We start from the raw sequence: 13,058 nt of genomic DNA on the forward strand, positions 1-13,058 counted from the left end.
TTTCTTGTCTGACTCCCTCCTTTGGTTGGTTTATTTATTCAAGGGGCCAAGTCAAGCCAAGCTGAGCTGCCCCCACCCGCCCCCCAGCATCTCAGTGCAGTGTGGCTGGTGGCTGGGAGGGGTGCGGTAGTGAGACCAGCGCCGCGCTCCCGCCCCCTTCCCTGGGCGCCCCCGGGGAGTCACTTGGGTCCCGGGGGGCTCCAGTGCCCGACCGTCTGGGGGCCCTCCCCGCACAGGCCCGGATGCCTGTCATCCCTCCACCCCTATGTGGAAAGTGAAGTTTGAAGAGTGAGGAAGAGACACCGTGGACTTGAAGAGAAGGCTCCCCTTGGAGCTGAGGAACCAGACCCCGCAGGTGTTGGAAAACTTGTCTCGGACAACTGCAGATCAGATGACAGGAAAATTGTGGGCTGAACACTGACTTTGTGAGCGTAGAGTTGCTCAGTTCCATAAATGCAGGCTTGATTTCAGTTTCAAATCTCCCCTAGATACCTAAATTGAAAAAGCTTGAGCTGGATGACAGTAGCCTCTTTAGAGGTCTGGACAGGTTAGCAGAAAGCCTTTCAAATTCACACATCTGAACTTCAGTGCAATCTACTGCAAAATATCAGCACCTCAGATCCTCTGAAAAAGTGGGAATGTCTGAAAAGCCTGAATCTGTTTCTAACCGTGGGGTTACTAGTCTGAATAGCTAGCGAGAGAGCATCTTCCCCAGCTTGACCTACCTGGATGGCTAGGACGGAGAGGATCCAGAAGTCCAGGTGGATGGTGTGCATGAAGAAGAGCCAGCTGTAGGAGAAGATGAGGAGGATGAGAATGGTGAGGAGGAGGAGGAGTTTGATAACCAATAAGATGAAAAGGAAGAAGTGTAAATGGGGGAGGGGTAGGATAAAGTTGAAGTCAGTGAGGAGGAAGATGGACCTGATGGGCAAGGTGATGAAGATTAAGGGGATGAGGAGGAAGAAAGGGGGAAGGTAAAAGAGGAAAAGAGAAATTGATGAAGAAGATAATTAAGACCAAAATAACCTGCAAAGAAAGAACTGTTTAGTATTGGTTGGACTGCTCTTCTGTAGCAGTTTAGATAATAATAGTAATAAAGGGCATCTGTGATACCAACCACAGGACACCACCCACCCAAAGAGCCAAAGAATAGTTCCTGTTACCTTCTTTCACCATTTGGTCCCTCTTCAAAATCCACCATCAACTTGGGAACTTCACCCCAACAAAATTGTAAGTGCTGTTAGGTTCTGGAGTGAGGCTTGCTGTAGCATGGGTGGTTAGTGAGTGAGTGGTTGGCGCGTCAACCGCCAGTGGCTACTAGTCACATCAAGACTATAACAGCATGTTTTTTAAATTTTTATTTATTTATGATAGTCACAGAGAGAGAGAGAGACAGAGAGGCAGAGACATAGGCAGAGGGAGAAGCAAGCTCCATGCACCAGGAGCCCGACCTGGGATTCGATCCCGGGTCTCCAGGATCGCGCCCTGGGCCAAAGGCAGGCGCCAAACCGCTGCGCCACCCAGGGATCCCTATAACAGCATTTTTACTTTCTGTACAACAACAGAGGCTTGTAAATAAAATCTTAACATAAAGAAAATTTCCCACAGCAAAGAATGAGCCGGTCCAAAGTATCAATGGTGTGGAGGCTGAGAAACCCTCCATAAATGTTTCAGGCATGGGACTGGGGTTGAATCTAGCTCCATGCTTACTACGTGTGACCTTAGCCAAGTTACTTAACCTCTCTGTGGCCCGTCTGCAAATAAGGCTAATGACAGTCCCTTCCTCATAGGGCTCCTAAGAGATTTCAGTGAGCCAGTGGTGAATCTGCAGCACCGGAGCAGTATCTGGTACACAGTAGACATGTGTTTAAGAGAGGCGCCTGGTGCCATGGTGGAGAGGGCTCCCAAGCCAGCCTGCCTGCGTGTGAATCCTCCATCTGCTGTTTACCAGCTGTGTGACTTTGGGCAAATCACTTAGACATTCTGGACTCAGCTTTCATCTATAAAATGAAGATACTAGTAGTAGCTACCAGGACATAAATCACGTATGCAAAATGATTGGAATAGTGATTTGTACATCATAAAAAGCATATAAATTCCAGTTGTGATTATTACTGTTATTATTCCTTTTTGAAACAAATATTTGGGTCTCTTTGCACAAAGAGGTGAAGTCACTTGGCTTACAGCTATGAGACAGCAGAGCCAGAATGAGGACCACTGACTCATGAAAGAATGAAAGGTATGTCCAAGATGCGAGTTTCGGTTCTCTTCACTCCTCGGCATGCCGTGGAGTAGGAAGCTGGGTGGGTCATGGTCACTCGAGGCAGTGTGGACAGAGGCGCTGGGATCTACAATGTCACTTAGCAACCAAATAATTCCAGAACTGCCTTTGAGAAACTAAGAGACTGCTGGTCATTCAAGTAGGAAAATCAGCAGATTCTGAAGTGCCAAGATCAGAGTTGTCAACAATGGATAAAGTGATTTTAATTTCTTTCTGTTACTATTATTGGAAGAGGTATTTCTTTGAGACGTTTAGAGCATTGTGCTGTTCCAATTTAATTCACCATGGTGATAGTAATGTCTTTTGAAAAAAAAAAACTTTTTTTCTTTTTTTGTCGTTGTTTAGAGAGGGAGAAGAAAAATTTGAACTTTCTGAGAGCTCATAACTTTAGGAGTAGACATAACTACTATTGGAAAATGAGCCCCCTTCAGGTTAACACGCCTGTTTAAATGGCTTTAAAAATTATGTATTATTTTAAATGGCTTTGCTAATTAGATTCTCTTTGATGACTCATATTGGCCAGATATAAACTTAGGGCTCTCATTATGAAGTCAAGCAAGACCTGGGTTTGAAAACCTGCAAGCCACTCTATCTTTTTAGCCAGGTGGACTGTAACTAAGTGGTTGTCTCTTTGCAATCAGGAACTCAGCAAGCACAAAATAAGTAAAAGTAGCAAATTATTTGGAGACCTTTCCAACCTGTGTCTGACCTTCTTGATTCATTTGCAGAAGTAATTGCCTGTGGAAATTGCTGTGCTTTTATCTGTGGTGCTATTAAAACACTGGTTGAAATGAGATGGCACAGACTGCATGGTTAATGGGTTACTGTGGAGTGGGAGCTGTTGTTTTATTCGACAGATGAGAAATAGCTGAAAATAACCTTCTGTCTCCCCTGTAAGAATTTTGCTTGTTAAGTGACATTCACCAACACAGCAGAGTTTCAGCGTGGTTATAGGAATTTGTGCTATTCTTAGCAAGATATTAAGTGAGATTTTTCAGGCTTTTCTTGTTATAAAGTACAGAATGTATGAGTGTTTTAAATTCCCTGATTTCAGGGACACTTTCTGTGCTCAGAGGAATAAGGGTCCAGCTTGAGGAGGAATGAGGACATAGTCTTGGTAGGACACTGAGAAGAGAGTTTAGTCATTTGTATTCCCTGCATGCAGGTACCACTGACCTGTGGGATCATTCCCTCATTCTCTCCTGGCTTCACTGTCGTTATTCTGTCTAGAGGGGTAAGGCTAGCTGCCTTCTGGGCCTCATCCTGCTTCCTCAATATGGCCCAGTATTTTTTCCCCTCTGACCATTCTCCTCCTTTAAAGTAGAGCATTATACTGACAATTTATTAGAGAAATAGTGGGGATCCCTGGGGTATACAGCAGTGTGTCTCAAACATGAAGATGCCGCAAAATCACCTGCAGGGTTCGAAGAGCTACAAATTCCTGGGTCTCACCTCTGGAGATTTGGATTCAGTAGATTTGGAGTGGGCATGAGAATTTGCATTTCTGACTGCCCAAGCAAGTGATTGATCCTGGTTTGAGACCACTTCGTGAAGCCTTTGTGTGATGTTATGATTTATAAGACTAAATACATATTTGCTTTTCCTCCCTGTTTCTGGCACAGAGCTCCTAAAACCCTTGGAATTTCCTCTGCTGACAGCAATAAACGTGTCTCTTGTTGTATTAACGAGGTGACTTTTGGAGGCGCCTAAGGATCTGGGCTGGTTGCCAGGAAAGCCAATCACATGATTAGAGGGTTGGAACTTTCAACCCCCACCCCATTTCTGCTCCCCCACTAACCTCCTGGGAGGGAAGAGGGGATGAATATGGACTTTAGTCACCAATAGCCAATGATTTAATCAATCATGCCTATGTAATGAATCCTCCATAAGAAACCAAGGGAAGAGGATTTGAAGAGCTTCAGGTTGGTGAACCAGAACGCTTCCAAGTGCCATGCCAGGCCCCAGACTCCAGGAGGACAGACACTCCTTTGTTCAGGGCCTGCCCTGTGTATCTCTTCATCTGGCTATTGGCTCCTTTCCTTTAATATCTTTTGTAATAAACCATTAATCTAGTGAGTACACAGGTTTCCCAAGTTCAGTGAGCTGCTCTAGCGAATTAATCGAACCTATGGAGGAGTTCATGGGAACCATTGTCAGAAGTACAAGTAGTAATCTGGACTTGCAAATGGCATCTTAATTGGAGGCAGTCTTTGGGGCTGAGCCCTTAATCTGTGGAATCTGATGCTGCCTCTGGCAGATAGCCTCAGAATGGAGTTGAATTGTAGGATACCCAGCTGGTGTCAGAGAAGTGGTTGTGGGGCTAGAAAAAGCCCACCCACGTTGTAAACCTTGTACCATTAAACCTGAGGGAACTCACCTCTCTGGGACAGTCTCTTCCAGTAGTCAGCCAACAGCACTTTCTGAGCACCCCCTGATGCAGAGGAAGAAAGATATCCCTGGAATGACCACCATAACTCCTGCACTCCAGAAACTCTTCTGTTTAAAGAAAAGTACAGGCCTACATATCACAGTAGAACTGAGGGAACCTGAGTCTCGGGGTGATGAATGGAGGGATATTAACATTGAGTGGGTCAAGAAAGAAAACTAAGATTTTTTTTGGATCCACCCCATGCCAGCACCGTGGCGGATATTTATCCTGTGAATTCGGTGAATCTTCACAGAAATCCCGACACGAGCAGATTATGCTCTCTCTTTCATAAATGAGGAAAGTGAGGCTCTTAGGACATAAATCTGTGGTGTAGGGGCCAAGGGCAGGATGCCCCAAGATGAGCCACTTTGTCATGAAGATTATTTTGACCTCAGGGCAATCAACACCCTGTGAGTTGAAGAGAAACTTTTGTCCTTCTATTAACCACATAGAAGAATCTAAATTGGGGATCATTCTCAGAATAAGGGTTATTAGCAGAGATAAATTTGATCTGAGAGACCCATCTGTATGGCAGGACAAACCTCTAATTACCAAGTACCTGCTCTTCTTATCGCCTTGTGAAGTGCATTCCTTTCTTCTAAAGTCCCAGACCCCTAACCCCTTCTCCTTAGTTCAGGGTGACATGTAGACCTCATTTTGCCTGACTGCCTTTGGAATTGCCATGTCTGGGTGGATTCCCTGTATGAATGCTATTACTTTTTATTTTCTCTTGTTAATCTGTCTCATGTCAATTTGATTCTTAGTCCAGCTAGAAGGACCCTTGAAGGGGAAAGAAATCCTTGCTCCCCGACAGTGGCAGGGCCAATAACATTCTTTCTTTTCAGACACCAAGTAATTTTCACTACACCTTGTTGCTTCCCACCATAGCACCTGACATGCCTGAGTATTCAGTTAATGTTTGTTGAATTAAGACATCAGATGATTTAGTGAAGGAATGTTTCCAGGAAATGATGACTCTGGAGATGGTCCTTAACCATCTTGCTATTAATTATCATTATATTTATTGGGCATTTATTATATACCAGGTGCTGTGGTAAGCAGTTTGCATACATGATCCCACTTATTAAAAAATAAACTATAGGTAACTATTCTATATAAAGATATTTAGGAAAAAAAAAAAAGATATTTAGAGAGGAAGAACGATTTTCCTGGGGTTGGTAGTGAAACCAGGTTTCCAAATTGTAACTTTTTGTCTCCAAAGTACAGAGTTCTCCTAGGCTGAGTTGATCTGCTAACATGGCACTACTTTTTTTTATCCCCCCCCCCCCCCCCGTTACTACTCATTTCTTCCCAGACAGTGAGATAGACCCATAGCTATGGATTTCAAGAAATAAGATTTTAAAAGTTAGTTGCCAGTTACCATGCCAATATAAACATTATCCTCACACCCACTCATCATCACATTAGGATAAGCACGTGCAATAACAGCAGCAAAGACCAAAAATACTACATTAACAAAATGAGATGTGTTGCTGTCATGTGGGCCAATTTGACATGGAATGAGGACTTAAATTGGGTTCCCAGGCCCTCCTCCCTGTCCCTGCTTCCTTCCTGCATGCTTCCATGTATCCTTCAGTCCTTCCTAATCAATGAATAGCTTCATTCAGAATCACCACATAGTCAGTATGTCAACTATTGTGTCAAAGTTCTTTTTTTTTTTAAGTAAATTTTATTTACTTATTCATAAGAGACACAGAAAGAAAGGCAGAGACACAGGCAGAGGGAGAAGCAGGGTCCCCATGAGGAGCCTGATGTGGAACTCGATCCCAGGACCCCAGGATCACAACCTGAGCCAAAGGCAGACACTCAACCACTGAGACACGCAGGTGCCCCCAATGTGTCAAAGTTCTTAACATGTATGGATTTGAGAAGCTCCTTTGCAGTCCTCTTTGCAGGATGAGCTTGGTGTGAAACCTCTCTCTGGATTCCAGTGTTTTCCTGTTATGATAAATTTTAAGTCTGTCTGTGCAAGTAAAAGATAATAGTTCCCATTCAGGCTAGTGTTCCAGGCTACTGTCTTAGTGAATTGCCCTCTGATGTGTGTGTTCTGACACTGGACTTGCGGACTAGCTGCAAGAGACGGTAACATCGAAGGTCTCTTTGTTCCAACTCAGTACTCTGGGTACTTTCACAGTGTCTCATTCTCCCAACATCCCAGGGAAGTGAGCAGGTGATATTTCTTTTGTTAGACTGATGGAAATGAAGGGAATAAACAGCAAAATAATTTGCGTCTGGCCACACAGCTCTAAGTGGCTGAGCTGGAATTTGAACCCAAGAAGGTGTAAGTCAGAAGACACCATCTTTCTGTCCTTATCAGATAATATTGTGAGTGCAGAAGTCACTGGGTTCACCTCTTTAGGATTTGCTGGGCTGTGCTTAACCGAGAAAGCAGAAGATTCCATTTCTGAGCTCCTTCTCTGGCTATTTAGATTCTACTTGCTGTATCTCATTAATGTCTTGGAAGTGAAAGGATGTCTCTGGACTGCTTTGAGCTCTCAGTGCCAATGTTGTGTGTGTTAATGACTTTTACCCCCAACCCACCAGTGCAGCTACATGACTTAATGAGCAGTTCATCCTAATCATATGGCTGGCTAATGGGGAATTGAGGATCATAAGACTGGCGATTTTCTTCTAAGGGAAACTCATCTAACAAGAGTCTTTTTTTTTTTCTTCAAAAAATGAAGAAATTAAATCTCATTAAAATAAGCAGCAGTAAGGCATAATCTTAATAGATATTGAATATGAGGCACTATCTGGTTCACAAGCAGGAATTGGAAAGGGCTTCTGTTTCCTTGGTTTTTCTTTTTGGCATCTGTGAGGTCTGGGGTGAAGGGATAGCTAGGGTGGGAGTAGAGTTGAAGCAGGGAACAGGGTGGAGAGAAGGAAGGGGGGAGGAGGGGAAAGGGGGGATATTATAGTCTATATCCCAGAAATGGGCTTTTTATAGAAAAGCAGCTCTCTCCTTTTGATCTGTATAAACCTACTCTAAAGAAAGAAATTGGTGAATAATGTAACATGCCTTGACCATGAAGAACTAATCAAAAGCAACATTTATGTCCATAGAGTTTGACAACATAATCTGAAATAAACAAATGGTGGAAGAGGAGAGAGAACGATAGTGTCGTGCTTCTCACTGTTCCCAGCAGTAACAGTATGACCTGGGAATTTGTTAGAGGTATATATTCTCTAGGGCCCACCCACCCTACGGAATCAGGAACTCTGGGGTTAAGTGTCCAGAACTGTGTCAGATGCCCTCCAGGTGATTCTGACACACACTGAAGCTTAGGAGGGGGTGGTTTAGTGGAGTATGGCCTTGGGGTCAGAGAGACCCTGGGTTCTGGCCTCCCTGCATGCTGTTTCACTGATACTGAACTTCGTTTTCCTTTTCTGCCAAGTAGTGATGGTATCCACTCTTAGGTGGCTTTATTTTGTATGATTGCTACATTGCTCTGAGCTCTTGGCTTTAAAGATTTGAAAACTACTTTTCAGTTTTGTGGGGGGTCACCTTGGGCCACAGCCAGCAGTTCCTAATTGCCTTTGCAAACCATTAGTATGGCTGTCAGAAAACATGGTTGACTGAACACACACATTTACGCCCGATCACTCCCAAAACACCATTAAAGCAACAACAAAGGAAACGTCCTTTTAGCACATTAACACATTAGGACAAAGAGCACGAGAGGAGAGTAACAAAAATTGGAAAGCTAAAAAGCAGTGATTGACTTGGCAGACCAAAAAAAGCTGAATCCTAAGATGATAGAGGGGAAATCTAGACAATAATTTGATTTACAGCAGAATTTCCTGAAAGACCCAGGCATTAGTGGCAATAGTGTCATTAGAAGTGAGGATGAAGGGGGAGCTAAAAATAGGGCTGGTTGAAAGTTTAAGAAGCATTTAGATCCCTGTAGGGGCGCGTGGGTGGCTGTCAGTTAAGCATCTGACTCTTGATTTCAGCTCAGGTCATGATTTCAGGGTCATGGGATGGAGCCCCGCATTGGGCTCCGCACTGGGCATGGAGTCTGCTTATGATTCTCTCTCTGCCTTTCCCTCTGTCCTCCCTCCACCCACTCACCCCTGCTTGCTTGTGCATGTGCTCTCTCACTCTCTCTCAAAAAAAGAAGCAGCATTTAGACCCCCAAATATCCTTCTCCTTCTATGAAGCTGAGTCAGTGCCCCTTCCCCACTCACAGAAGCCATATGTATTCTTGAGAGAGTCTCTAGGCTGGAAGAGACAAGGGACAGTGAAAGGAAGAGGTACCATATGACAGAAGAGCCTAAGGCAAAGTTTATATACTGAATGTTGAGACCTTCAACCTCCCTACTTGATTGCTATGCTGCAAGCATTCTCCAGCCAGGAGACTGAGGACTTCTCTAGGAACTCAGCAAAATCCAAAAGGACAATCCTAAAGTTGATGACACCGTACATTCTTCAACACAAACTCCAACCAGGTCCCCAACAACGACTTCTCCCCCACTCATACACACAAGGGTCCCACTCTTAATTATGAGCAGGCACCTAAGGATTGCCATATGTTTGTAATCTGAAAGGCAGGCAAACACAAATAAATGAGGAAACAAAGACCAAGCAGGGATAAGAAAACTTAAAAATATATCTATTATTAATATCTTCAGAAGACAAAAGATATTAACATCAACGAAACAACAGAATGCTATTAAAAAGCAACATTTAGAGAATAAGAAATTGATGGGAATGCAAAGTATAACATCAAATGAAAATTAAATAAAAGGTAAAGAAAACAGGGCATCCAAGTGGCTCAGCTGGTTGAGCATCCAACTCTTGATTTCCGCTCAGGTCACTGTCTCAGGGTCATAAGATTGAGCCCCACGTTGGGCTTCATGCTGGGCATGGAACCTGCTTAAGATTCTGTCTCTCTCTCTCTCTCCCTCTGCCCCCACCATACCCCCTCATGCAATCTCTCTCTCTCTCTCTCTCTCTCTCTCTCTATCTATCTCTAAAAAATAAGTAAAAGAAATAGGAGATAAAAATTGAAGAAATTTCCCATGAAGTGATAGGAAACTGGAGAGAAAAATAAGAATATTAGATTAGTCCAGGAGTCCAGCACCTGATTAACAGGAGATCTGGGAAAAAAAAGAATAGAAAAACGAAGGGAAAGAAACTATCAAAGAACTCAATTAACTATGTAACTAAACTTACTGTGGTAACATTTCTCAGTCTATACATATATCAAATCATTTTGTGATATACCTTAAACTAATACAATGTTCTCTCTCAGTAAAACTGGATGAAACAAAAGGTGGAACCAAGAGAATTTTTTACCAATATGACTTTGAAAGCCTGCCTTCACTTTTAAGGATTCTCTTTTCAGAATTACTGTGTTTTTACCTGATTTGTCTCTGCATCAATACTTATTCCCTCAGTATATTCATTCAACCCATGCTTTTTTAGTCTTTTTCTGTATTTGACATAAAAGAGGAAAAGAAAGATGTCAGAGATGTCAATGTGGCTATATCCATATCAATTCACCTTCCAGGACCAGCATGTCCCCATCATTGCCAAATGGAGTGGCCAGATGGTAAGGGCTAGCAAAGGCTTGATGACCCTCTGCTGGGAATTAAGAGTACAGAAAAAAGCATAGGTGAGAGAGTAGTGTCTTCTTTAAATTCTGTTTTAATGTATCACTTGGAATTTTGTATAGAACAAAGTCAGTTTGTATAAACCCATAAACTACCCACAGAGGGCAATGATTTTGAAATTATTACAAAAGAAAGAAGACTCATTAGTCCTTATCTCTAAGCTTTGATACATCTATAGAAATAGCTCTTTTTACTTAAAATCTTTTTTTTAAGATTAAAAAAAATATTCATTTGAAAAAGAGAGACATAGAGAATGCCAGTGAGAGGACGAGCAGGAGAGGGAGAAGCAGACTCCCTGATGAGCAGGGAGCCCAGTGTGGGTCTGGAACTCAGGACCCTGAGATCCACAAACTGAGCCGAAAGCAGACACTTAACTAACTGAGCCACCCAGGTACCCCTCCCCGACCTTTAAAAACTTTTTTAGCCTTCTTGAGTTTAGGAGTAAATTATGTTCTGCATTAGAAGTTGAGGTGCATTTTTCAACAGGAGTAATTTTGTAAATAATGACCAACTTCCTAAAGAAGCCCACAAGTCTGTTTGACCCACTGATTATTAAAAGTACGAGGGTGAGGTCCTAATAGTTTTGTAGAAGCCAGTCACCCAGAATGCTTGAGAGGCCCTGCTAACACAGGGACTGGGTCTTCCTGTCTTTACTCCCCTTTGTTAGCAGGCAGATAAGGTGCCCATCCCACTTCCAGAAGATACCCCAAAGAGACAGAGATGAGAGATGGGGCAGTGGTATGGCCACTGGCTCTAGACTAGGGTGCTAAGGCAGTCAGGAGCTGGAGAGCAGGGTAAGCATAAACAAAGAATAAGCCAAGGGCTTCGGAGCTGTGACCTGCTAAACACACTTCTTATTTCCAGACTCACTCCTGCAATGTCTCTTTTCTGTTCCACCCAAGATCCTTGAGGTTGAGCTACCTTCTTACTTCCTTTTCCACTGCCCTTACTTTGTTGTTTCTCACTAGGATTTCCTTCCATCTTGGGTTCATAAAATAGAACAGTCTCTCAATTTTCCTTCTCCCTTTTTTGAGAAACTGTGAGGAATTTTATTTTAAGTGATTTTTAAAAAGCTGACGAGAAATAAAGTGTCCTTATTATGCTTATCCTTCCATCACCTCATCCACCACTGTCACCACTCTGCATGTTTTCTTTCTTTACTCTTCCCTCCCCTTCCCTGCCCTCTCCCCTCCCTACCCTTCCCCTCCCACCTCTCCTCTCCTTCCTTCTCCCCTCTTCTTTTATTTTCACTTTGATCTGCTGGAGGCAAGTTTTAAAAAAAAAGAGAAAGAAGGAAAGAAAAGAAAAGAAGAAAAGAAAGAAAAGAAACAAGAAAGGAAGGAAGAAAATGAAATAACCCAAGAAAATTTCCTAGAAATGAAGGCCATAAATTTCCAGGTTGAAAGGGCCTACTAAAAGCCTAGCACAATGAATGAGAACTGAGCCACAGCAAAAGGCGCACTGTCATGAATTTTCAGAACATGTGGAAAAAGTTTCTCGAGAGGAAAAAACAGGTTCAGTCTGTAGGGTGAAGGATCTTGAATGCTTTTTTCTTCTCAACACAGGGAAGCCAGTGGAGAAATGCTTCTATTGAGGAAAGAGAGAAATGATTTCACATCTAGAATTCAACACCCAGTTTAGCTATTAATTGAGTGTAAGAGTAAACATTAGGTCTCAAAGTTTTGCTCCCATATACCCTCTCTCAGAAAACTATAAAAGCGTGTCTTTACCAACATACACTGGTAAACCAAGAGGGTGAAAGACATGGGATACAGGAATCAGGGGATCTGACTCAAATAAGTGAAGCTACTTCCCAGGACGCTGGGGCAGAGGCACCCACATAGGTGGCACCAATAATGGTTCAGAAACCTCTAGGAGAAATTTCTTTTTTCTCTTTTTTTCTCTTGTTTCCTCTCTCTCTCTCTCTCTCTTTTCTTTTCTTTTTTTTCTTTCTTCTTTCTTTCCTTCTTTCCATAGGAACTCACAACCCTGAGATTAAGACCTGAGCTGAGATCAGTAATTGGATGCTTGAAGACATGAAGAGACATGTCTCCAAAGAAAGACCTACACGTGGCCAACAGACACATAAAAAATGCTCAACATCACTCAACATTAAGGATATGCAAATCAAAACCACAATGAGATACCTCACACCAATCAGAATGGCTAGAATTAACAAGTCAGGAAAGGACAGATGTTAATAAGGATGCAGAGAAAGGGGAACCCTCCTACACTGTTGGTAGGAATGCAAGCTGGTGCAGCCATTCTGGAAAATAGTATAGAGATTCCTCAAAAAGTTGAAAATAGAGCTATGCTACAACCCAGCAATTGCACTACTGGGTGTTTATCCCAAAGATACAAAAGTAGTGATCTGAAGGGGCACTTGCACCTCAAATGTTTATAGCAGCAATATCCACAATAGCGAAACTATGGAAAAGGTCTAAGATATCCACCGACAGATGAATGAATAAAGAAGAAGATGGTATACACACGCACACACACAATGGAATACAACTCAGTCGTCAAAAATGAAATCTTGCCATTTGCAACAACGTGTATAGAACTAGAGGGTATTATGCTAAGCAAAATAAGTTAATCAGAGAAAGACAATTATCAGGTGATCTCATATGAATATATGTGGAATTTAAGAAACAAAACAGGATCATGTGGGAAAGAGGGAAAAATAAAACAAGATAAAATCAGAGAAGAAGA

General features: G+C 42.7%; 1 protein-coding gene and 1 pseudogene across 2 annotated transcripts in view; both read left to right on the top strand.

Moving 5' to 3' along the window:
• LOC121473052 overlaps positions 1–1,014 on the top strand; it is a 74,463-nt pseudogene extending 73,449 nt beyond the window's left edge.
• The window catches only part of KCNH1 (potassium voltage-gated channel subfamily H member 1), a 375,869-nt gene that overhangs the window by 246,217 nt on the left and 116,594 nt on the right, over positions 1–13,058 (top strand). The gene's annotated exons all lie outside the window — the stretch shown is intronic.

Source organism: Vulpes lagopus, chromosome 1 (assembly GCF_018345385.1).
Source record: "Vulpes lagopus strain Blue_001 chromosome 1, ASM1834538v1, whole genome shotgun sequence".
In the NCBI taxonomy this organism is placed as follows: Eukaryota; Metazoa; Chordata; class Mammalia; order Carnivora; family Canidae; genus Vulpes; species Vulpes lagopus.